Source organism: Ochlerotatus camptorhynchus, unplaced genomic scaffold, assembly GCF_037179485.1.
Source record: "Ochlerotatus camptorhynchus isolate MF236.1 unplaced genomic scaffold, CSIRO-AGI_Acam_v1.1 ptg000130l, whole genome shotgun sequence".
Taxonomy (NCBI): Eukaryota; Metazoa; Arthropoda; class Insecta; order Diptera; family Culicidae; genus Ochlerotatus; species Ochlerotatus camptorhynchus.
The window spans coordinates 3622387-3647242 of NW_027040620.1; the positions used below are offsets into that span (position 1 = coordinate 3622387).

Below are 24856 nucleotides of genomic sequence, written 5' to 3' on the forward strand. Positions count from 1 at the left end.
TCATCAGTTCCTATATGTGGTAGATAGGGGAAATGGCTCTAATATTGGCCTATGGATCTAAGATTGGGCCCATCGCTAAAAATCTGCTATTTATGAATTTTATCCAGATGAACGCGTCATTGGGACGGTAATAATGGATATTTTTGGTCGCTATTGAAAATTTAGTCGATTGCTGAATTTATGTATGGATCCAAATTAGGGGCATTTAGGCCGACATTACAACCATTTCCCCTATGTGAGAAATTTGCCACGATAGATAAGTTTGAGTGAATGTATGATTGAAAAATGAGTCTGCTCATGTGCACAGCATACAGGTACCGCGATGTAAAGGCAAACAACGCTCTATGTCGACCTAATTAATGGAATATTGGACCAACCGCGTATTAATTCCCCATTTACAGCATACCACACTGCTGCTGACTTCTAGTGCAGTGGAGCTTTGATTTGCTTCAGTGGATGTAGTGTATGAGTAGAAACTATTCCAAGTCGAATGTAGATTACAAAGCTAGGGTAACAGGTTTTATAGAAGGAAACCAGGGTTTGTTTTTTTATTACAGGGCAATTAAGAGTGATTTATATATACTCACTTAAAAATAACTATTTTCACACGAGACTTAATCCATCTCTGACGTAAATTCCAAACATGTCATGTAATATAAAGTGTTCCCAAACGGAAACATACGCTACTCGACCTTTGGTTGCGTTAATGTGTAATCCAGACGTCTTCCTCCCCCCAGAAGTCCCTTTTATTCTAATTAAGACATTGCATAGCACAGATATCTGTGACAACCCTTCATATAATTAAATATGTAAATCGAATAATTTTCCTGTCACAGATATATAAATCCACCGCCCGTATGTGAACATCATTCCTTAAAGATCAGCGTTGAGTGGTAATGTATTAAACATTATCTAGAAAGCATTGTTTTTTTGGGTCATAAATCACTACTTTGCAAATTTTTTCTAACAACGAATATTTTCACGATACCTTACATATGCTTATCATTAACATTGCACGGCATGCCTCCAAACATGCCTTATAGGTTGAAAGTGACAATTATGTTCCCTTCATTCAATTAGTTGAATATCAGTTTTATACCAACAATCTGATATTTTGCTTCGTGGTCACAAGGCCAACATTGTTATAGAATTAAACCACAATAAGATTCAATTGAATACCTAGCAGAATACATCAAATCAGTGCTGAGATTTGTCATTGTCATTGCCAGACTTTCGCACGATATTGACAAAATTGTTCGTCACATAGTCACAGACTTGATCCTCAAAAAAACCTTCGTCAAAATTTCATTCATGTTTTCGTCAATGACAAAGATTAACCTGGGAACAAAAAATGTAATTTCGTACATTCTGTGTTACATTTTTGTTATCCAAGTAGTTCAGGACGTAGATGCTTGTTTACATCAACGACTACATGTAAATGTGTTGCTCAAGTAATTTTTTTTTTCTTTATTAAAGAGATTTTTAGCCATAGGCTAGTTCATCTCTTAGCTCAAGTAATTTAATTTCGTTACAAATTTAGTTACTATAAAAATCTACACAAGTTCGTCACTGACAGCATTGTCATTGACAATTGACATGGTTTGCCTTGACTATGACAGTTAGTTCAAATGAGTGACCAAAGCAAAATTGACAATATCACCGTGTATTGTCGAGATTTTGCAGCACTGCATCCAATTAGTTGAGTAAAACCAAATCAAAGCTTTCAAGGCTGTCAGATGGACAATTTAAAAGGTTTTAATGACTTCTGGCCGAGTGATTTAATCAGTTTTAACATAGTTTTATATCAGTTCGCTCTCAACTATCGAAGCTGCAGCAGTTGTTTTTGACGGTGTCGATCACGCTATCGAAAGTTCAGTGTCAACATTTCAAAGGGGCGTATTTGCTTTTGTAAACAATGGCTTTAGCCGTCGATTTCTCGCGAATAAAAGCTCACACATGAAAATTAATGAAACCAACAAGTAGAGGAATGTTTCCTCTACCAGCTAGCATTATTAATTTGGAGGGGTGAGCTTTAATTCGTGAGAAATCGACGGTTAAAGCCAATGATTACAAAAGCAATTACGCTCCTTTGAAATGTGTACACTGAGTTGTTTACTGCTTTTGGTGCACTTTTTTTCATTGCCTGCAGCTCAGGTGTTGCCGTCGTCGTCGCCGTTGGAAGCAAAAATTATAATATTGTTATGGTTAAAGCCAATGATTATAATATTATTATGAAAGTATAGCCTGTTCCGTTAATTATAAATACACTTTGTTAGTGAATTTGATAAAACTAGAGTTAAGTTTTGGGTCATTTTATTTTCAAATGTTGTTTATTATCATGTTTGCTTTCAAACATAAATTCAATTTGCAGGATTTTATCGAGTGTAGCCGAGTTTTCTAACTTTTCCATTGACCCTGCTCATTAGATTTTGCACAGTACCTTCACCTACTATTTTTACCACTTTAAACCAATCTTTATTGAATTTTTCAACTGTATCCGCTGGTTTAACATGTTTCCTAAGCTTTGCCTTTGTTAAAGTTAGGGCGAGCCTCTGGTAAATTGGCGGATTCATCTCTTTGGACCATATGTGACTTTATTATCCTTGTTTCACTCTAGCGAATCCTTTGAATAGTGGCAGGAAGCAAGAGCAGGCCAAAAAATTACAGGTTTTACATTGCCATTCATTGCGTCTGTCGTTATAAATGGTCGAGAAATTTTTCCACACTGGCATATCGCCTGCCAAACCATGACAATCTTGCTGAATTTTTCGGTGTAAATGGTTTTGACAGATGCAGGAACATCCTTTCCTTTGGGCGAAGTGTAAAACTGCTGTCCTGGCAGAGTCTGATAATCGAGTGTCACGTATGTCTCATCATCCATGATTATACAACCCGATTTTTTCCCAGCATTGAGTCGTACAGCTTCCGAGCTCTCGTCTTCACAAATGCAGTCTGCTTTGTGCTTCGTTTTGGTTGTTTCTGCTTTTGCTCTTCAATGTGCGAAGCCCTCCATGGACGAGATTGCCAATTTCGTAAAATCACTGAATCCTTGATGCGAATCCCGTTGACATGAATGCATCTTACCGGATCTTGGAGAAGAAAGCAGTTTTCATCAAGATAACATCTGAAGCAGGTTTACATTATGCCCTAATAAAAACATTTGAGCTATTAATTTCCCATTACGTTAAAAAGAAGATTCATTCTTCGCAGCATTTGCTCAATCGGAAGGGGAATATATTTTACAAGTACCCGAAAAGGTGACAGATTAACTTAGTTTCACGTACCCACTTGCAAATAGTCGCAACACAACGTAAACAACAAGATTGTCCTTCATCGCAGCAACGGTTTTTCTCAATTTGAAACCAACTCTTTGTTTCACCATTTGTGGATGTCATAATTGCCTATTCATGTCATATGAAAAGAGCGAATATATGAATTTCGTGGTGAAATAAAATAAATCCAAGAAACTGGAGCGATTAATTGAGTTTCATCACCAAGTACAAATAATTTAGTTTCTTCAATTGTAGTTTGCTCTTGTGTAGTCTCCAGATTAATTTTGTATAGTTGTGCTATGAAGACTGCCTGGAAAAAAAATTACCATAAAATAAGATACAATCACAACAAAATCTGTTGCCAACAATATATCTTATTGTATGTATATCATACAAGTAAATTTAAAATATTCTTGTTACAATAAACCTACAATATGTCCCTATAGCAGTAAGTCTTCAATTGTTAAAAAATAAAACAATATAATTAATGGTAAATGGTTCAAGTTTGTTCGGGAAAAAGCGATTTTTTTTGACGGTTAAGATACATAACAACCTCCTTGTAGATTTTATTACTTACCATAGATTCTATTATGGAAATTGTAAATTCTACGGTTATTTTATCGTTGTGGACAATTCGATTGATTGATAATACAATAAATTCTATTGTATGGTTATAATGAATTTCATTGTACCTCTATTATTCTTTTTTTACGGGTTGTCATTCATCGTGGGGTAAGTAAAGTAAATGCAACCTGCAACCTCTCAAGCTCCATACCCATATATTCATATATTAATTGGATGACAACAACATATTTTCGTTTTACAAATCATATGTTCAAGCTTTCTGGACTAGCCATCGAGCTAAAAATAACGCAAATTAAGTATTTGAAAAAAAAATGAGCTTTCGGTTTTGTACTGCTCAAAGACATACAAGGTTATACCAAATATTGAAATGTAATTCATAAATTGATTATGGAAAATGAATTTTAAACATGCATTTTATTTACTGTCCATCATTTCCGTTTTCACCCCATGCAGAAAACACTTCTTATAGCGTAATCTTTTTTTTTTTTTTTAAGCTTTATTAAAGAGATTTTTAGCTTAGGCTAGTTCATCTCTATTATTTCTTAATCGTTATCAACAACATTTGGTAAATTTTTGGATTTTTTTCTTGGTGTGCGTTATTTTGTATTGTTTGCACAGAAAACAATATTTTAGCACTTTCAAATCGTTTTCTGAGCAAAAATTACAAAAAAAAATTGCACAACGGTGCAACAGTAGAGAAACGTTATTTAATAAAAAGTTAAGGAACACATGTTCCTGAAGCTAATCCATTATTGTAACTACAGAAATAGAACCTTCACGTTTTTGGCACCACGCAGTTTTTTTTTTCCTGCTCTGCTATCTATGTAAACGCAAAAAAAAATTCTGGAACATGCTGAAAATATTTAAATTTCCTACGTGTTGCCAATTGTCATACATTAAATTACATTCTATTGAATTCAATTGGCCTAGTTTGTTAAGGTACGGTATTAACAAGCCGGAGGCGGTGGTTTCGATTGCCAGTCCGGCGTTGTAAATCAATCGGAATTTTTTTCTCGACTTCACAAATTAATGAACTGGTTGTTTGGCATAGAAGTGCATCAAAAACACAAAGTTTAGGGCAGGCAAAAGATCCTATTAGAACGTCAAATCCAAGTAGAAGATGATAAATTTAGTTATATATTGTTAGCTTCACTTGCCCACGTCCATTTATGATAACAAGGTTAATAACTAAACCCATTCAAACTTGTTCTACGGGCAGTTATATATATATAGGTCATATTTTAGCTGATTAATGTTTTTTGATTTTATGTGAGATATTACTCACCCGACTTCAGTGATAACCAATGAATCGAAGGGCTATATTTGTGATCGCGCATTAATTTCCCTTGCCTGAGGGTCCCATGATGGTTTCTCTTTGAGGTTGGATCAGGTTGAAGAGTCACATGATGCCGAGGGATGGATTATTTTATATGTACCTACTTCTTTCTCGTGATTCATTGCTATTTGACATTATTATTGGCTTCAGCTAGTTTAGGCCTCCCTCCCGGCTATAAAGCAATCGAAACGGCGGATGTGGTTCCCGGGATATAGAGCTTCTATTGCTAGCCAAACAATATTCGCAAGGTTGGTGAAAAAGATCTGTGTTTGACAAATGATGAATTAGATCTAAACAGTGACCAACACCTAGATTGTTTGCAGACAGGTTTTGAATCAGATAACCTTCAAATCGTTGCATAGCTGAAGAAACGACCCATTTCCGTGCGCAATGTTAGATTCCATCTGGTTTTCATTCACGCTGATACTCTCACCGAATTAGTATGTAAGACCGACATTCTAAAAGTACATGCAGCAAACACAGCTGGGCGGGTGAACTAAAGCTTGGCTTTTGCCCTAATCGGTTTAAGTCACAGAGTATTAACCGTTTCTTTTCCGTCGTGATGGTCTCACTGTTGTACTTTCGTACCTACTGTGGTGTCTCGTCGATGACCCCGTTTTATGGCGAAACTAATTCACCCAAACAATAGCCGGCAAATGTTTGGTCCCGTAAAATCAAGTAATGTTGGTATGGCATGGGAGGAAAAATGCAGTTTAACGTTTTTCCATGGTTGATACCTGTTTTTCGCCTTTACTTTTTATCGTGATGGCTTCCATTCAACATGTTATTCTAGCGAGAAATACGAGTGAAATTTCTTAGCGGTCATAATTAGGGTTACTTTTTTTTCTCTTGACCGAGACACCGTGTGACCTGTAAGTGGTTGTAAAGCTGAATTAACGTGGTAGGAAACGGGAAATATTTCTTCAATTCAGTGACTACTAGTTGTGAGTTTGAGATCCGTGAGAGCTTCTTCCTCTGCTTCTTCTTCATCTTCTTCATGGACACATACACATGCACTAAAAATGGCGTTCGTTGAGAACTTCCAAAGTTGCTAATCAACAAAAATGATCTGAAAACAGCAATTGAGCCATCAAAATGCTTGAATGATCATAACACCCCATAATGGCTTTAAAATTACAAAAACGGTAAATTGCTTAAAAAAAAACCTAAAACAGACCTAAAATTAAAGAGGGTGGGTATATGGTGTGCTCCAATTATGGTCTATGGGATTCCCATAGGCCAATAAATGAAACACACCATTATAGGAACGTATGATACATCTACCAAGCCACATCAGCCCCAAAATATTATGACGGGCTGTTGTGGTAGAGTAGATGTACCAGTTATGGCTATACGGCACATAAATCATTAACATGGCATTGAAATCCCTAAATGGTTTTGATTTGCCAAAACATATAAGGTCATTTATAAGAAATAAATATAAATTACTCAATCTAATCCAAAAGCTCTTCATAAAGTATTCCGCTAAAATTATAAGATGATTTGACTGTTTTCTAACAATTTGGTTGAACATTTGTTTTAAAATTCTATAAATTTTGAATATTGTGCTTTTCATGGATTTGTTACTACAAAAAAAAAACTTCTAGGTTAGCTCAACATTAAGCCTAAATTTTGATCAATTTTCCATAATTTTTTCAAAACGTATATTAAAATTGTCTAAACTTCTGTGACCTACCAAAAGACAGCCCACGACCGTGATCCGCCACTATTTTGTATTTTCTTATTCAGTAAATCAATCATAGGGAAGTTTGTTCTACGAACGTTATTTTGTTGCGATTAGAAATCTCACTTTTGCAGCAATGTGATGTTCAAACAACTAAATTTCAAAAAAATAAATTTGATTTTTCTTAAAATTTTGATGCATTATTTCATTGATTAAGGTTATAATTATTGATTTAAATTCAAACTGCGATGCAAATTTACGTATTGAGAGTTCATGACAAAAAATTACTGAACAATTCTGATTACGGTGCTTGCGTCACATTGCTGTCACACAACAGCGCGTTAAATTCTAGATGGTTCAAGAATGAATTTTTAAACGGGCCTATCTGCTTTTGAAACAAAAATTCAACTCTCAGCTCACGCATGCAAATTAACCCTCTTCTCCCTCAGGTAGGGTTAAGTTTCCCCGATTTGGTTTTTAATGGTTGTTAGTTTGTCTGGGCGAGCTATGTTTTTGGAAAAATTGACGTTTCATTCATTGTTTACAAAAGTAGATACGATTTTTTTTAAATTTATCCGAGGCTTCAAGGTTGGTTACACACACTCCGCAATTAAAAATGTCTTCGGGTCTGGCGCGTGATGCTTTGATTAAATTAGTTTATCTCAATAGTTTTCTTCGCTCCACTAGGCTCCTCTGACTAAAAAAAACACGACCAGGACAGTAAATCTGAGTAGCTACGCAGCTAAAGATCATTTTCCAAGGCTTAGGAAGCATTCGACTGTTTTAATATTTCGTTTCCATAGCTACCAATTTCTAATACAATTTTCATTCTTTATACAAGTATCAACACCAAAATTCACCAGAATTTAAAAATTAATCGTATATAAATCGAAAACATATATTTTATGCTTAAACTTTTGCACTTATGAATTATTCAAAACTCCAACAGAGAAAGATTACGAACTAATTTACCAGCAAAGATTTTTAGTATAAACGATGCTCATTTGACTTGTTCCCAGGTCATACAAATAGCAAATAATGACCTGGGATGGATATATTTCACTATGTACCTCTGCAAGTGCTCTGGATATATGAGTGTGTTAGAAGTTGCATTTCTCGAAAAGTAACAGAACATAGTTATTACATAATTACTTAGCTTTTTTCACAACTGACACTGATACAAGAAAAATGCTAAGATATGTCGTATGCAACTCATTATTCAATGCACTACTTCACCAGCGTCGCAACATGAGTAACGAGGAAGTTATGGAATGTAACGGGTGAGATAACAGAACGGTACGTAACACGACGCAACCACCGTTACAGAGCGTACATCTTACAACCTTTTTGTTGAAAAATTAATCTTTTTCATGATCTATATTTACCTTTAGTAGGTATAGTCATCACCACTTCCTACACATCAGCTAACTCAACAGAGTGAAAGAAGAAGCACTAGAAAACGTTTTACGGTACGCCGATAATATTGCGTCATCAACCTCAACGGTTTTAAGATATATTTTTCTTTACACTGCACTCCAAGAGCTGGTATTTTTTCATTAACAACTAATTCGCTGGCATTCATTGCCAAGTCACAGCCTCATGCTTGGCTGATTGTGGTAACGATCAGCTCCGGCGGCATAGGGAAGTTTGTCATTGCGAATTATAATGACTGAAATTAGATGTAATTAGTTTACAGCCGAAGCGCATCGCTAATCTCGGTGATGTTATGCTGGGCTCTGAATGCAGTCAAAGTAATGCCTGACATGTTCTTGGAGTGTGTTATTTATGTATTAGTAAATGTTCAATTTGATCCAAGGGGCTGAATGCGTCATGGTTTGTCAGCTTCCAGTTAAATTTGAAAATGCAAATAACTTTAGATGGCTATACACATATATATTTAGTTAAAGTGAATGATTTTAAATTCCACTGTACACATACTATATTTATAGAGTTAAGTATGCGTATACTCTGTCCAAAATATATAAGCGAATGTTGCGATATAATGACGAAACTACCGCACACCTGTCAGTGGCTGTGGGCGTTATAACCTATGGTTAGTTTGGAGCTTTCCACACATCAAGTGGACAATTTTTGAGTGATTTGAGACCCCTCCCCAACCTTTCCTCGTGCGATTGTCCACGCATTCATTTTTGGGTGCTCCATTTTGGAAAAAAAAAACAGAGTTGGATTTGTTATAGGCCACCCTCCAGTTCGAGTCATATCCTCAAAATATGATTCAAAAAATGGTAAAGATTAATGAAGGTTTAGAAGTCACGCAAATAGTTTGAGTTAAAATAACATGGAAATTTTGGCGAATTGCAGCTGGAAATGATTGAATTTCACTTATATCGCTTCAACTTTGGTTCTAGTTGTCCAAACGTTGAAAAAATAATAAAATATTGATGCCATTGTCATAACAACCACATATACAAACATCTTTTGAACAGATGTATGTTTATGTGGTTGCTATGACAATGGCATCAATATATGTATTATTATTTTTTCAACGTTTGGTCAACTAGAACCAAAGTTAGATGGAGATAAGTGAAATTTAAAACACTTCCATAGTGATTCCCATACACATTTGAAACCATTTGCGTGACCTCTAAACCTTTATAAATCTTTATCATGTTTTGCACAAACTCATGTTTTGGAGTTATGAATCCAACTGGGCTGTGGCCTATAGAAATCTACCTTTTTTTTAAGTAAAGCACCCTAGTGGAGAGTCATCCATACTAATCTAATCTAATCTAATCTAATCTAATCTAATCTAACCTAACACAAACACAGCCAGTTCTTGAAAGCATCCTGGAAAATGATGGATATACCTCCATAATTTTTCTTGTCTATTTGATATATGTTTCACATCGAAGATGCGTCACATATTTCAAAACGGTCAGGCCTACTGTGCAGCATTTAAGGGGAAAGTTGATTCAGAAAACATCGGGCCTGTTTTAATCGAAGATTTGAACACGATGCTTCAGAATCAAATAAATGGATGAAACGTGGACATTTCGTACCGTACGTTCCGATTTTGGTAATTATATGATTGGTTGGTTGTTGGAAGCATCAAAGCTAGATAGGTTAAGTGATGCTCCATTTTCTTCTGACGGTTGGGACATGAGCAATAACTCTTGTCCTAGCCTTTTATGGCTTATGGCTATAGCGCCATTATTCACTTTCTGAAAAGAGAAGAGGGAAAAGAAAGGGAGAAGGACGAAGGGAAAAGGATTATGTAAACTCTATGAACATCTATATATATAGGGGGAATGATGGCTTCGGCAATACCTTAACATATTATCAAATTTTGGCATGTATCCACATGCCAAAATTGAACTCTCAAGGACGTTGTTTACCCCCTGACGATTATGTTATGTTATAACTTTTCCCCTATATAAATGAATTTCTGTCTGTCTGTCTGACCCTTATAGACTTGGAAACTACTGAACCGATTGGCGTGAAAAATTGTATGCAGGGGTTTTTGGGGCCTGGAAAGGTTCTTATGATGGTTTGAGACCCCTCCCCCTTCTATAAGGGGGGGGGGCTCCCATACAAATGAAACAGAAATTTCTGAATAACTCGAGAACTAATCAAGCAAATGGAACCAAATTTGGCATGTGGAGGTATAAGGAGATGGTAATAGGGGATAGCCCCTTAGATAAGAATGGCGATAAGGGGACAATATAGTATGCTTTATTTTTTAAGCGGCGCATAAACTCAAGCTAATATTGAATCGCGAGCAAGGCCGGGCACACTCAGCTAGTAAATAATATTTTTGATTTGAAATATACAATATATAAATCCATAAAGGCGGTAGTCACTATCCGAATCTTGTCACTATTATCAAGTCATAAAAAGTAACAAGCACTCAAATGTAATCCTTTGATTACTGAAAATCCTGATTCCCTAGTTTGAAGTAGTCACGACTAGGGTTCTGTGGTAGATCTTATACCAGTAACGCACCACAAAAAGGTGATCTCCCAACGTTACTGGTTTGAAAAGATAAAAATTTACAAAATAGAACGAACTCACCAAGTTTAGCCAACCTGAAGGCTGCTGACATGTGTTGATGTAGAAGTCCAAATTGTAGACGAAGCTTTACGAAGATCAACATGAACTAGTCCGGTTTATGGAAGTATTCTTCCGTCGATTTGAGATAAACAAATATTCGGATGTATGTAGTCGATTTTTGATGTACATTGGCAAGCCTTTTCGTGATCAATAGTCAGGTTCAACGCTGCGACTCCACGAATGATGGATCTAATTATGGGACGCCTCGTGGAGGTTCTACTTGGCTTCGGAACAGCTTCTCAGCGGCAAATAATAGGGACTGAGGAACTAGAAAATGTCTCCTGGGCCTGGTTTTGGCCAGATCAGCAACCGATTATAGATAAAAAAATTTAGAGGGTTGTGTCCTAGACACGACCGCAGTATGACGTAGAACCTATCTATCTATCACTATCTATGATGCATGATATATGCATTTGGGTTAACATTAACTCCTTTTTTACATATTTTTCAGAAATAATACATCCGAAGTCCCTCCTTTTTTTACATATTCTGCACAAAACATACTTTCTAAGCCCCACAACTGACAGGATTTCCCGCCATTTTATTATGAATGGGGGCGAGGCAAAACGTTTCTTTTGTGCAGAATAAGGAAAAAAGTATGGACTTGGGATGTTAATATAATTTCATGTATAGAAGTACCAGATATGTTTTATAGTCAGTTGTGTGTAATTCACCAACATAATATCATCGAATATGTCTTTCAAGCAATTTTTTTTTCTCAAATTTGAAAGTTTTGATGCGGGAAGAAATTAAGGGACACACTTCTGTGTTTACTAATAATTGTGGTTTGTTTAAAATTTATTTCCCGGAAAAAAGTGATCGTCTAAGTCCATGTCTTTTTCGGGTTATTGTTGGGGGGGGAGGGGGAGGGGAGGTGAGGAGAGGTTGTTGAGGGGTGGAGAGGTTGTTGTGAAGGGGGGAGGGGGAGAGGTTGTTAAGGAGGAGAGGGTTTTACATGCACGTTTTTTCAAGTCTCATTCCTCATTGTGGTGGACACGCCGTGATCCACCTTTGGCAGCTGATTTGGTCCTGCTTGCTGCAGGACCTAGTGCCACGCCGTCCGAAGCGGTAATGAGCAGAGGCAGTTGAGCAGTGCTGATTTATATCATTTCAGGTTCAAGCAGAATGATGTGCAACCAAGTGGTATTCGTTTATGATAACTGGGTTTGGGAAAAAGACTTATTTCATGAAAACAGTGATAAAATTATCATTTGTATATTTTCAAAAGTTTAATTACACAAAAATTGGAAAACTATTTATTTCAGCAGGTTCGTAATGTAATATCCTATCGATCGGCGTATTTGGATTTAAATTTCATCTATAAATGACAAAGTTACAAGCGTTCAAAACCTAACACTCCTTCACCACACATATTTTTTGATTTGCACCCCAGTATAGTCGACTAAGACGTAGTTCTACGTCAAAAACTCCATCTAGTGTACAGTCATCCATACAACCGCAAACTTTCCTCATGATATATGGACTACGGCAATGCATGAGATAAATGATATAAAACCAAAATCATACACACTTAGAGGAGTAGTACGCACTTCCCAACAGCATTAGGGACATACTGGACGACGAACCTTCCACTTTAACGACAGTTATTTATTTCCTCAAGGACGCTGGGTTTTACAACAACATTTAGGTCCTTTTAACTTTTTTTTGGCGGACGGGGGATTACCCCTCCTACGGTGGAGTTCCGATCTCTTTCAAAACCCTACCTAACTTTGATGTACCAGATTGTTTTTTTTTTCTTCTCGTTGCCTGTATTGTTAGTCTTTTTACTGGAATCTGTTTTAATTGCTTCTATTTGAGTGCATGTGAATTGTAAGCCAACTCCGTAATAAAATTTGCTGGCAGAACCCCCCTCTGGGGCCTCCCATTTTATAGAGATGAACTAGCCAACGGCTAAAAATCTCTCTAATAAAGTCTAAAAAAAAAAAATACGCGCTTAGAAATTATTACCGTACTTGGTATTTTTTTACCGAACTTTCAACAGCTAAACGTTCGGTAATCAGTTCGGTAATCAGTTCGGTAATCGAAACTATTACCAAACGATCGGTTTTTTGATGAGCTGTCAAAATTACCGAACAATTCGGTAAATATTTACCGAACTATTCAGTATTTTTTACCTGAACTGTTCCAAAAATAGAAATTTCTATTTTTTTTTCGGTTAATTTAAATTTAAAGTTTTTTTTTTTGCATTACTGCCGCTCTTCGCATGTCGTTTTTGTCAAAACTGAGTTTTTCGATGCAAATGGTAGACAATCACGCATATTTTTAGAATACTGGATGAACTCAACAACTTTGTTCTGAAAAAGTTTGGAAATACAGTCAAATTAGTTGTCCCATCACATAAGAAGCAATGGTACGAAGCAAACTTAAAACGCGATTTTCTCGGCTTACTGATTTTCGCTATGGGACGGATATGCGAATAGCGGCAGATTATTACTAGCGAGATTTTATTTAATAGTTAAATATATTATGATATAACATATATTGCTCGCTGAAGTGTTCTTTTCGCAGGTGGCTGATTTCATGGGGATGCCAGTCCAGTAACATTGACTGGAACCTGATCACGAAAGCACAGAATTCCTGGCTGTGTCTGAAGAGCAATCATAAAAAATGATAAAAATAAAAGTAATAATCAATCTCATTAGGAATAGTTAATAGATCTTCTGTATTTGCGAACATATCTACATTGTTTTCACTAGATTTTCCGGCCACTTTCCACTGTTACTATATACTTTAACACTTGATATAAATATGACCGTCTTTCGATTTGACAGTCTGGAATTAGAATTATTTAAATAAATTCGGTAAACGTTTCTGTAATTTGCAGTTTGTTCGGTATTTTTTACCGAATTTGGCGTTTGCTTTGTTTTACAGTTCTTACTGTACTATTTTTTACTGAGTTCGTCAAAATTACTAACACTAACTAACAGTCACTTAGGTAAAACATTACCGAATGTTGGTATAATTATTTTTGTTATCTGTAACATTCTTCATTTACCGATTATTTTCGGTAAAAAATTACCGAACAAGGACAACGTCGTTGAGTGTGTACAGAGTCAAAAAACAAGCTGTGTGAGTGGAAGATTCCCCAAAGAGGTATTAGCGAATATTAAAATAGCTCTAAAACCCATAGCCCCTTATCGTGTTAAATGACGAGGCTCGGTAGCTTAGTGGTTACGATTTCTGCTTCCTGAGCATATGGTTGCCCAGCCCAGGCTCGTCTCATTTCTTGCAATATGTCACTATGTCTTAATCTATACCCACTAGATTTAAATTTAGAAAACAGTCGCATCGCTTACCACAGTGAATTCTGATCTAAAAATAACCCTACCTCTAGCACAACTACACACTTAGAAATACCTAATCCTACACGTGACGGAATCCATCTTTGACATAAAGGATGAGACGTAAACAAACATGTCATGTAAAATTAAGTGCTCCGAGACTGAAAACTTCGAAAGAACGTTTGAGTGAGCTGAATTTCGCGTCTAATATTACTCAATTTTGTGTCAAAATTGACGCTCGTATATGTCAATTTCAGAGCACCTGAATTTACATTAATTTTTCTAAGTGTGTATCCTTCCCGTGGCAATTGTGTAGATACAGAGGTAAACTCGGTCTCTAGTAACAACGATTATCGAAATAATCACCCCTCACTCCCAAAGATCGTGATCAGTAGCAGAGTATAGCAACTACGACGTGCCTGGTTTAAAAGAAATATAAATATAACCACTTTCTATTTTAAAGAAAGATGAGTTCAAACTTTAGTTAAAACTTTCTGTAGAAACAAATGAAAACTAACTCATAACAGTTCACTGAACATTGATTAAAATGCGTTAGGGACCATGCATGCATTACTTATGTCACGCGACAATAAGCAAATATTAACCGACCTTTTGTCACGTTTTAAACGCTGTCCAGACTGGAGAGTTATAACATGTTATAACGGTTGTCAAATAATTGCAACACAGAAACCACCATCAAGATAGCGCTATAACATGTTATAACTCTGTAGTCTGAACGTACTATTACCTATACGTAAAGCACTGCTTGTCACAGAATCTTACAATACTCCCTCTTCCATTAGAGCGTGATACAATATATGCATCACTCCTAATTTGATTGAAAGGATCTTACGTTGGGATATTTTTTTCACCCCTGGTAACTAGTCAGGGCTGTCCATTAGAATGATGCAAAATTTTAAATTTTCGGTCCACAGTGCTCATTCGGTCATTCGGTCCACATCGGGTTCTGATCATCCTCTCAAAATTTAAACTCATTTGTATTAAAACTAACTATGCGCAAACCATTTGAAATGTATATAGAAATAACTATAAGAAAAGCAAACTTTTTGTTCATATCTTTCTAATGATTCACCATAATGCTCTACAAGAAAAGTCGATAGTTGTGGTGCAAATTTGCTGAATTTTTCGATTAAATGCAACGAACAAAAGTTCTTAATGGTTCAAGTCGTAGGTGTCTTATGATTATGCTCAATCAACTGCTCAGCTGAAAATCGTGGCTACTATGTCACACTGCAGAATACATTGTAGTGAACATGTCATAAAATTACCAATGTCCTAAATAATTAATAACTATTTCATTTGTCGTTTGACTGTAAAACAATCGTCTGCAGAGTTGTAGCTGAGAAAATTTTCTTCATAAATAGTCATCAAACATTCTCTTAGAGAAATATAGAAACACTTTAGATGGCAATTAAAAAAAATGCCATTGTAATTTCGATACTAACTTCAAATGGTTTGTGCATAGTAAGTTTCTAACCATATTTTAAAATTTTGCATCAGTCTACTAAGCATGAGCATGATTGACCGCCCGAGGATGCAACTCCAGTATTGAAAGATCAGCTGTAATTACACAGAAAACCAATAAACGTTGCCTGGGATTAGCAATCAGCATGTGTAAATACTGGTGATCTTAAACTTGGCAATATCAGCGCCGGCCACGTCCTAATGTTGGTCAAGAAAGGAATGGGTAGGAATATGTTATCGTAATACTCGCTTCAATGAAAGCCGAGAACACCTCTGCACTTCCGTCTAGAACTTAAAATCTCGATCGTGAAAAATTGCGGATTTAGGGTTACATTTTGAAGTTTTGGCCATTTTTATTTTATTTCTGGTACTTAAAAATTTTAGATCTCTTAAACAAAAACAAAATGCGAAAATTTTGCGCCTTGAACAATTTAAGTGCTCCTGCAACATAGAAAACATTTTTGATCATAGACATAATTTATTTTTTGTGAAACATCCCGGATCTGGGAATTTGTTTTCGTATTACGGAAAAAAATACAATACAATTTAATGGACTTAACAAAAAACTCAAGATTCTGTGACATGATTTTTTTTTCTCGATGTTTGGACAAATACTAAAGCTACCGGGTGTCAACGATTTTTAAAATGCCTGGCCTTTTCTGGACCATTTATGACATTTTAGGCTTGGAAAACATTAAATTTTTTTGAAGTAAAATAGCCAAAATGTTGGGTCTAGAACTTTTTTCGAAACCTTTAACAATTTGTGATAGGTCTATGACAATTATGAGTTTAAAAAATGCATTAAATATGCAATAAATATAAATATGCACGGCAGATGTTGAAGATGATCGGTTCCTTTTTTCGAGAAAAGGAGAAAACTAAGCAGGGTTAACTACCATTCGGTTCAAGTTGCACCAGTCGCAAAAGTATGCTGACTTGATGTTGAAGAAAGTGGCAGTCGGCAATAGAGCAAATCCACAGGTAGATTTTGCGATAGTAAAATGGGCGATTTAAATTTGACGTCAAATCTTGAAAGGGGAAGTGGGTCCTAGAATGTGTGACAGAATGCATTGCAGGTATGGAAAAATGCGTTACACAGAGGGGGGAGGGGGTAAAAAAATCTAAAATCTTGTGAACGCCATATTTACATCGCCCTAGGTCCATCGAGGAAAATAGTCACATCGTTGAAGTAGAGCATGAATATCAACGGCCAAAGGTGGCCCTGAGGTATACCTGTTGTGGCTGGGTAAGTATCAGATCGGCAATCACTTATGGCCACCGACAGTCTGCGACCAGTTAGATACGAACGGAACCATTGTAATGGACTACCAGTTTATCCCAAGTCGGTCTAGCTTGGCAATTCTAATAGCATGGTTCAGCATGTCGAACGCTGCTGAAAAATCGAAAATGACATCCGTTTGAGCTTGGACTACCTTGCTATCAGACATAGCAGATTGGTAGTGGTGGTTGAACGACCTGACATGAAGCCATGAAAAATGTTTGCAGTGAGAAAGTAGCTGTTTTATTAGGACTAAATCTAAAAGCTTTGATAAGGCGCTCAGCGAAGTAATTCCACGATGGTTGCTGACATCTCGTTTTTTTTTATGAACAAGAAACATGTGAGCAAATTTCCAGCATGAAGGAAAATCACCACGACATGATTAAGCGACAATCTGAACACATGACAGAGCGGATTCATTGGGCGATTGATATTTCTCTTGCAGAAAATGAATGGAATTTCGTCGGGTCCAAAAAAGGTTGCAGCTCTGGAAATAGTCGTGTCTTTTATGTTGATATTACCTAAGATATCACCATTAGGGTGGTTCAACATAAAGATTTTCTCAACCTCGGACAATCGATTCTAAATCAACATTTGACCGACCTCATATTGCACTGGCCCTTCGAAGTTTATATGGGAATTACTGAACTTTCTGTTCTCATCATCCTAACCTTTTCCCATAATAAGCATATTGCTATCCTGCCGTTATACGCATAACTGTGTGAAATTTAATCAGCTTCAACTTTGCTCAAGACCACTTTTAGATTGAACTTCAAGATAATCAGTTATTAAATGATTTTTAAATCGATAACTTATTGCCATAATCAATCGACTGTTTTCAGGGCAACACTGCTTCATGCAGTATGACATAGTAGCCTGGATTTATTTTCCTTATTCTTCGCACCAAGTACACCGATGTTGCCTGCTGAGCAGTTTAAAGAGCATATCAGAAGAATACCATCTTCCTAATTAATTAATAACTAATTATCCTGACGTTCAATAAATAAGCGATATTTAGTAAAGTTGTAGCTGAAAAAAATCCTAATAGTAAAAATAAGAAGTTTATCCGTAAACCATATGGTTAGAGCGAGCTGAACAAAAAGTTCGATTCCATAGCAAAACGATATAGTGTATTTTTTTTTATTAAGGTGACCATTTCAATGTTAGGGAGGTCCTAAAAATCTTATTTGGTTATACATATTTTTCAATTAATCAAATTTTAATCAAGACTAGACTACCATGCGTCGTGAAAAAAGCATTAATTTTTAAGGAAACATATAAAAACATATTGCACCCTCATTCTCAAACCATGAAAACCATGAAAAACAAAAACAATCAATTTTTTAATACAAAATCCCAGTTATAAATATCATTATATTTTTTTCAATTTTTTTAAATTACCTTTCATTTGACACTTTGATCTTTTTGTAAAGTCATTTTTGAAAAAAAAAAATGATTTTTGGACCACCCTAAAACGGAAGTGGTCACCCTAATGACAAAATTTAAAAAAATACGGGTCAAATATTTTGCGATAAGTCAGGGCAGTATGAGATCGCAACCAAATGAGCTCAAATTTTGAGGATTGATTAAGATCTGATTTGAAATTGATTGAGTGGGGTGGAGCAAAATCGGTATATTTTAAATCACCCTAATGTGTAGTTTACATACTTTTGAACTGAGCTCGTGACATTGAGGTGGTTCTCTTTTGTAAATGCGAAATAATGGCTGCGGATCAGGCTCAGTTTCACCAGCTGCTAAATACCCTGCTCTCGACCGATAACGAAGTCCGAACGCAGGCCGAGCAGGTGTAATTTCGTATAGTTCTGTTTCTCTCTTTTCAGCAAAACAACAACAAAAAACCTCTATAACTCTTCTCCATTCTTTTAATCTCCTACTATCCCCTATAAATGTATCGGAAACTAGTGGGACTGTCTGTGCAAACAGAAACAGGCCTGCTAGTGGAAGAAGGTCGTTATGCTATACGGTCTAGCATAGGCCTACGGCCAGGTTTCAGTAGGTACACACTCGCTTAACGGCAGATTGGTTTACAGTGGTCGACCAGGGTGTGTGCAGCTAAATTACAAAATTACAATTACATCATTATTTCATACACGCAAACCAAAAATCTATTACAATGAATGTTAGTTCCGCTTCCTATCATCCTCTGTTCATGAACATCGCAACGAATGTAAGTAATTGACCATGCAGGCGATGTAATGGTTTTTTGTCTTTTTTATTTCGTGTTCTATCTACGCTTTCGACTATACCAGTAAGCTTGTAGAACGACGTACATTGTAGAACATTGTAGAACGACGCACACACTTATCTCGAATCTCTCCAGCAGAAAAAGCATACGAACTCGAGCATGCGAGAAAATTAGCGCTTCATGTTTGCTTTTAGGCTAACCATATTCAGAAGCATTGAGAGAGCAGTGGAGAAAGCACAGGTCTGATAGTCGGAACATCCGTGGTTCGAGTCCAGTCGCCAACCTTTTTTCTATTTTTTTCGACATAATTAATTTCACTCACTAATATAACTCCACATTTTTCGGTCTCCAATTTTCTTACATCGGACCGCAGCTAGGTATATCGCATCCTCGGTTCATGCGGTCTCCACTTACATCCTCTGATGATGAATCCCACATAATTGTAAGCGAATCTTACATCCACCGGTTGGGAGTACATCAGCTTGAATTACGTTGATCGATATTACATTTTTTTTGCTGTGCACTACACCAGCCAGCAAACGTCGCGTGAAAGTGGAACTTAATGGTGGCCTAAGTACTTTTTCGTAGTTTTTAGTTTTCGGATTTGAAAGATCGTCGGTTACAGTGGCCTGCTTACTGAGCAGAAAAACGCGGTCCCAGGTCCTTACATATCAAAGAGATTTATGGTAAAATCGCTTGTGTATCGTGTATTTTGCGAAACTCGTTGTTGCCGTTAGCTCCGGGTTTGAATGGATACAAAAATTTGAGCAACGGTATTATGTGATATGACGGGCTCGGTGGTCTTAGAGCAACCGTTTTTGCTTACTGAGCAGAACATCATGAGTCTAATCTCAGGCCCATGCACATTCAAGATTCGTCAATCGTTTTATTTGTTAATATGACTACATGGTAATAACAGCAACTCGGTGATTAAAAATACCTGCCTAGTGGCAAACGTTTTTGCTTACTGAGCAGAAGACCGTGGGTTTAGTCCCAAGCTCCTTCGCGTTATATGATCGTTAGGACATCAATTCAGCTTATCGTTTACCAAAACGAACCCTGCTGCAAACCCAACCCTCTTATCCAACATCCCAGTGATTCCTCGTGGAAGTGCAGAGGTGTTCTCGGCTTCCATCAAAGCGAGTGTCATGTCAACACAATCCTTCCCATTCCTTTCTTGACCTGTGTTCGGGCGCGGCCGGCGCTGGTATTGCCTAATTTAAGATCACCAGTTTTTACACATTGAGGATGATTGCTAGTCCCAAGCATCGTCTATTGGTTCTCTGTGTAATTACAGCTGATCTGGCAATAACAGAGTAGCAACCGTGGGCGGTCAATCAAGCTCAAGCTCAAGCTCAAGCTTTTGAACCGAGCTCGTGACATTGATTTCAACAACACCCATTATCGTTAAATCGAAGCTGTCTTGGAAAGTGCAGCTGCTTTTAACGAGTTATTCATTTTTGGAGACTACAATTTATCTGATATTTCGTGTTGCCTTAATGTAGTCGATTATCCATATCAAAAAGTTATGGGCCTTGAAATCAATCAATAACTATTTTTCTTGGCGTTCAATCAAAAAATGGTATCCAGCTGATTAAATTTCATGTAAGTGCAGACAGAGAGCTTACCCGTGAATGATGATGACGAAAGACTAGAACGAGGTGAACATAAAATTCACTTTTTCCATAGTGATTCCCACATGGACTTCATGAACATGAAGCCCGAGCAAAGTCTGAGATCAAATTGAAATCTAAATTTTATGTTGTGATTTCGCTGATAATGATTACTCAGGATGCTGTCGTTTTGGTCGTTTTAACGGTTAAAATATCAAAATTGAGAGCAAAAAAATCTTCCTGTGACATCACATTGAAAACTATTTCTGCTATCAGTGAGAGCAAACTGAAAACTTAATTTGATATCAATTTTTCCTGTTGATAACAAAACAAGTAATAAATTTGATGTTATGCTAAGGCAATGAAAACAAACCCGCAACAACATATTTTTGTAGAGCAAATGTACAGCAAAATGAAAACGAAATTTATCAATTGCATAAACTGAAATCAAATTAGGATTTCAGTTTGATGTTGATATCGAAACTTGATTTCAATTTGCTGTCATTTTGATGTTGGACTTTGCTCGGGAGGGCCAATGCCTGGTGGGTATCTACATGGTGATACAGCTTTGTCACTATATAGGCGAGAGAGGAGATCGAGGGGGAAAAGTTCGGTTTTAGAGCAAATTGTATACGAACTCAGTCGCTGTCCCATGCAAAATCCAACATGGCTGAATCAAGCATTATAACACCTATTTGTAGTCAGCTTTGGCCAGTGCAGTATGTGTTCACAACCAAATGAGTTCAAACATTGAAGGAATGATCACGACCTGATTTAGAATCGATTGACCTTGGTGATATTGAACCATCCTATTTACTACACATATAAACAATCGTTATTTCAACGGCTGTCCAGACCAAGGTGACCACATATAGGTATTCTTATGTGTCAAATTCATGATTCAGCCGTGTTGGATTTTTGTATGGGACAGCGAACAATATGATTTACTTGTAATGTTTACAATTTGCCCGAAAACCCCCGCGATCTCCTCACCCATATAGTGACAAACCTGTATCACCATGTCATACCCACCATGGCACAGATCATTGGCGTAAATAAGCTGACACCACCCCCCCTGGTCAATTTGCTGCGATGTTAAAATTCCTAATAAACTACCTATTCTCGGATAGTTGGCCTTAAACTTTTATTTATTTTTTGCTACACGCAAACGTCAAATAAAAGGTTGATTTTCTTTAGCAGGGGAACTAGATTTGAAGATATGTCTTCATTTTGAAGATATGTCTTCATTTTGAAGATATGTCTTCATTTTGAAGACATTTTAAATTATATGAAGTCATTTTTTCCCGCAGACATTTTGCAGATATGTTATGAAGATGTTTGAACTGTTTGAAGATACGCGGATATTGAAGAAGACGTCCGATGGCTTTTTGAATTCTAAGCATACATGTAAAGATTTTTACTATTGAAATGATGATTTTGACTTCATCTTTTAAGCTCTGTCTTGAACATGTTGATGCATAACATTTTGTTTGTTTGTCCTAAATATCCGAATTACTTTATTGTAATCTTTTATTAGCTGGAGATCATTGAATACTTTCTGATCAACGTGCTATTCTCAAAGAAGGACTTATTGTGATGTCAGGGGCACGGTAGCCTTAGAGTAGCTGTTTTTGCTTACTGAGCTGAAGATCGTGGGTTAGAACCCAAGCCCCTTTACATTACTGAGTTGACAGGGTCACGCCGTTTGTTCAAACAATGCTTTAAAAGGTCGCATCACTTTTCAATACAAATATAGATCTAATCCACCTTTCCCACTAACAAAAACGTCATTTCCATGGCATTCGTGGAGATGCAGAGGTCAACTTACAGCGAATTTGTTTATTATCGGGGTTGGAACCAGTTCCATCCCAGCGCGAAACCGAACTTTTTGTCAGTGCGAACCTCAACCTGAGCTAGGTTTAAAAACCAACGAGCAAACTGACGTTTGTCAGAAAACAAGCAGACCCAATCTTGATACCCGATCCAGGTTGGAACTGAATGATAAACGAATTCGCTATAAGTCTCCAGCAGTTACGAGTGTCAAACTAACAATCTTTTCGACTGCATGATTTGGGCAAAAAATCTGTCCAAAATGGCAAAACTCAAAAAGCTGCCTACACGTTATTTCAAAACTACGCAAATTTGAGTAGAATCCACCCAGATCTGTCAAAACTGAACCTACCCAAAAATGAGTAAACTATGTTGGGAGTGACAAGTTGACAAATTAACAACGTCGATCGGATTCATGTCGATGTTGTTCATTTGTCAACTTGTAACTCCCAACACAGTTTACCCATTTTTGGGTAGGTTCAGTTTTGACCGATCTGGGTTGATTCTACCCAAATTTGGGTTGTTTTGAAATAGCGTGTAGCACATCATTTTGCATGCCACTGTGTTCTTAACTGTCCAGTGCACTATGTGGCAGCCATTTTATGTTCCTTTGTTTTGTTTTCATCCCGTTGTTTGCTGTCAAAGTTCTGCTGTTAGTTGCATGTCGAAATCTCGTTTGAAAATAAGGAAAGTTCTTTCAAAAGTTTTTCGAGTTTTGAGCTTAGCATCAACCCGAATTAAAATATATTTCCAAGATGATGTTGAACTTAAGAAGCAATAAATTTCAAAGCGCAAACATAGTAATTATCAAGGTAGAAGCAAGTCACGATTTTTGCTTATGTGTTTATGTTTGAAAGGTATTTTTGTTAATGTTTCGGGCATTTCCAAGCAGAATTTTGATACTGTAGGATAGATTAGGGTTCTAAAAAATGATCAACGGCAGAAAATTTTGCGAATTTACGATATATTGTTATTATTTCATTTTTTATATTTTAAAAGTTCTGTTCATTGCATTCATTGTTTTAGAGTCTACAACGTCGTATTTGAGTATATTAAGAGTATTTTTATAATCGATGATGAAATAATGTTGCAACATATTACATAAATTTAATTAGACAAATTATAACCAATAGAGAAATATTCAAATTGCATTTCGGGGATTATTCTTTTTTTTTTTACTTTTGTCATATAATTTTACACGAGAAGACATCACCATCAAACTTTGAATCAATTTAAACAAAAAATCAACGATTTGTAGTTTTGGCCAACTTTTTGGGTCAAATACTCCTATGTGGACTGTAGGGACGTAGCTGGCGCCGTTATTGACCTGTACAGTAATGAGTTGCCGGATTTTGCACACTAAGAATGGATTGCTAATTCCAAGCCCCGTTTGCATTCCCCCCATGCTTCTTTGTGCGAATTTCTCTAGATCTGGTCAATCACGGAGTAGCAGCTACTGAATTGGAGGTCATCAATGCCCATACTCATGATTATTTTGTGACCGTCGTTATCGGTACTCAGACAAGCGTTAGTGAGAAAGAACTCGGTTGAAATGGCGAAAAAAATGTTTTTTTTTTTCGATAAAATATGACATATACTTGATGCGAGACATCATTTCATTTGAATAGCTTCATGCTACCGGACATCAAAAATCGTCGTTGGTTATATAATATAATGTTATGCAAGGGACTCGGCTGTTTTTGCTTACTGAGCAGAAGAATGTGGATTTTATCCCAATCTCTTTTACATAACTGAATTGATAGAGTCGAATTATTTGCCTTCCAGCCATTCTGAAGATTGCAATACTTATTTGCGTCAATTTCGAGAATCAAAATCAATAAAATTATGTCAAAACTACGATCGCATCACTTATCAAGGTGAATCCTGATCCAACGAACCCAAGCTACTAACAAAATATCCCTCCTGTGACCTTTGTGGGGTCGCAGAGGTAAACAGGGTCTCAAAAACAACGAAGGTCGCCCCAAATGACTAATTTACTATCCGCGTCACAGGTGACTGTACTACCAATTGAGTAAAACATAACATAATAACAATATATGAGCGTTATATCTGTTTGCATGTGCTTATATCTTATCTTTAAACGAAGACAACATATCAAGAAGGCTAACAACTCTACAAATGCCAAAAATCATACAAAATTTCACTACACTCAAAAAATTCCACACGTCATCA

General features: G+C 36.6%; 1 protein-coding gene across 1 annotated transcript in view; it reads right to left on the reverse strand.

The window, feature by feature from the left end:
• LOC135700239 (uncharacterized) overlaps positions 1-24856 on the reverse strand; it is an 84237-nt gene that overhangs the window by 22545 nt on the left and 36836 nt on the right. The window lies entirely within an intron of this gene.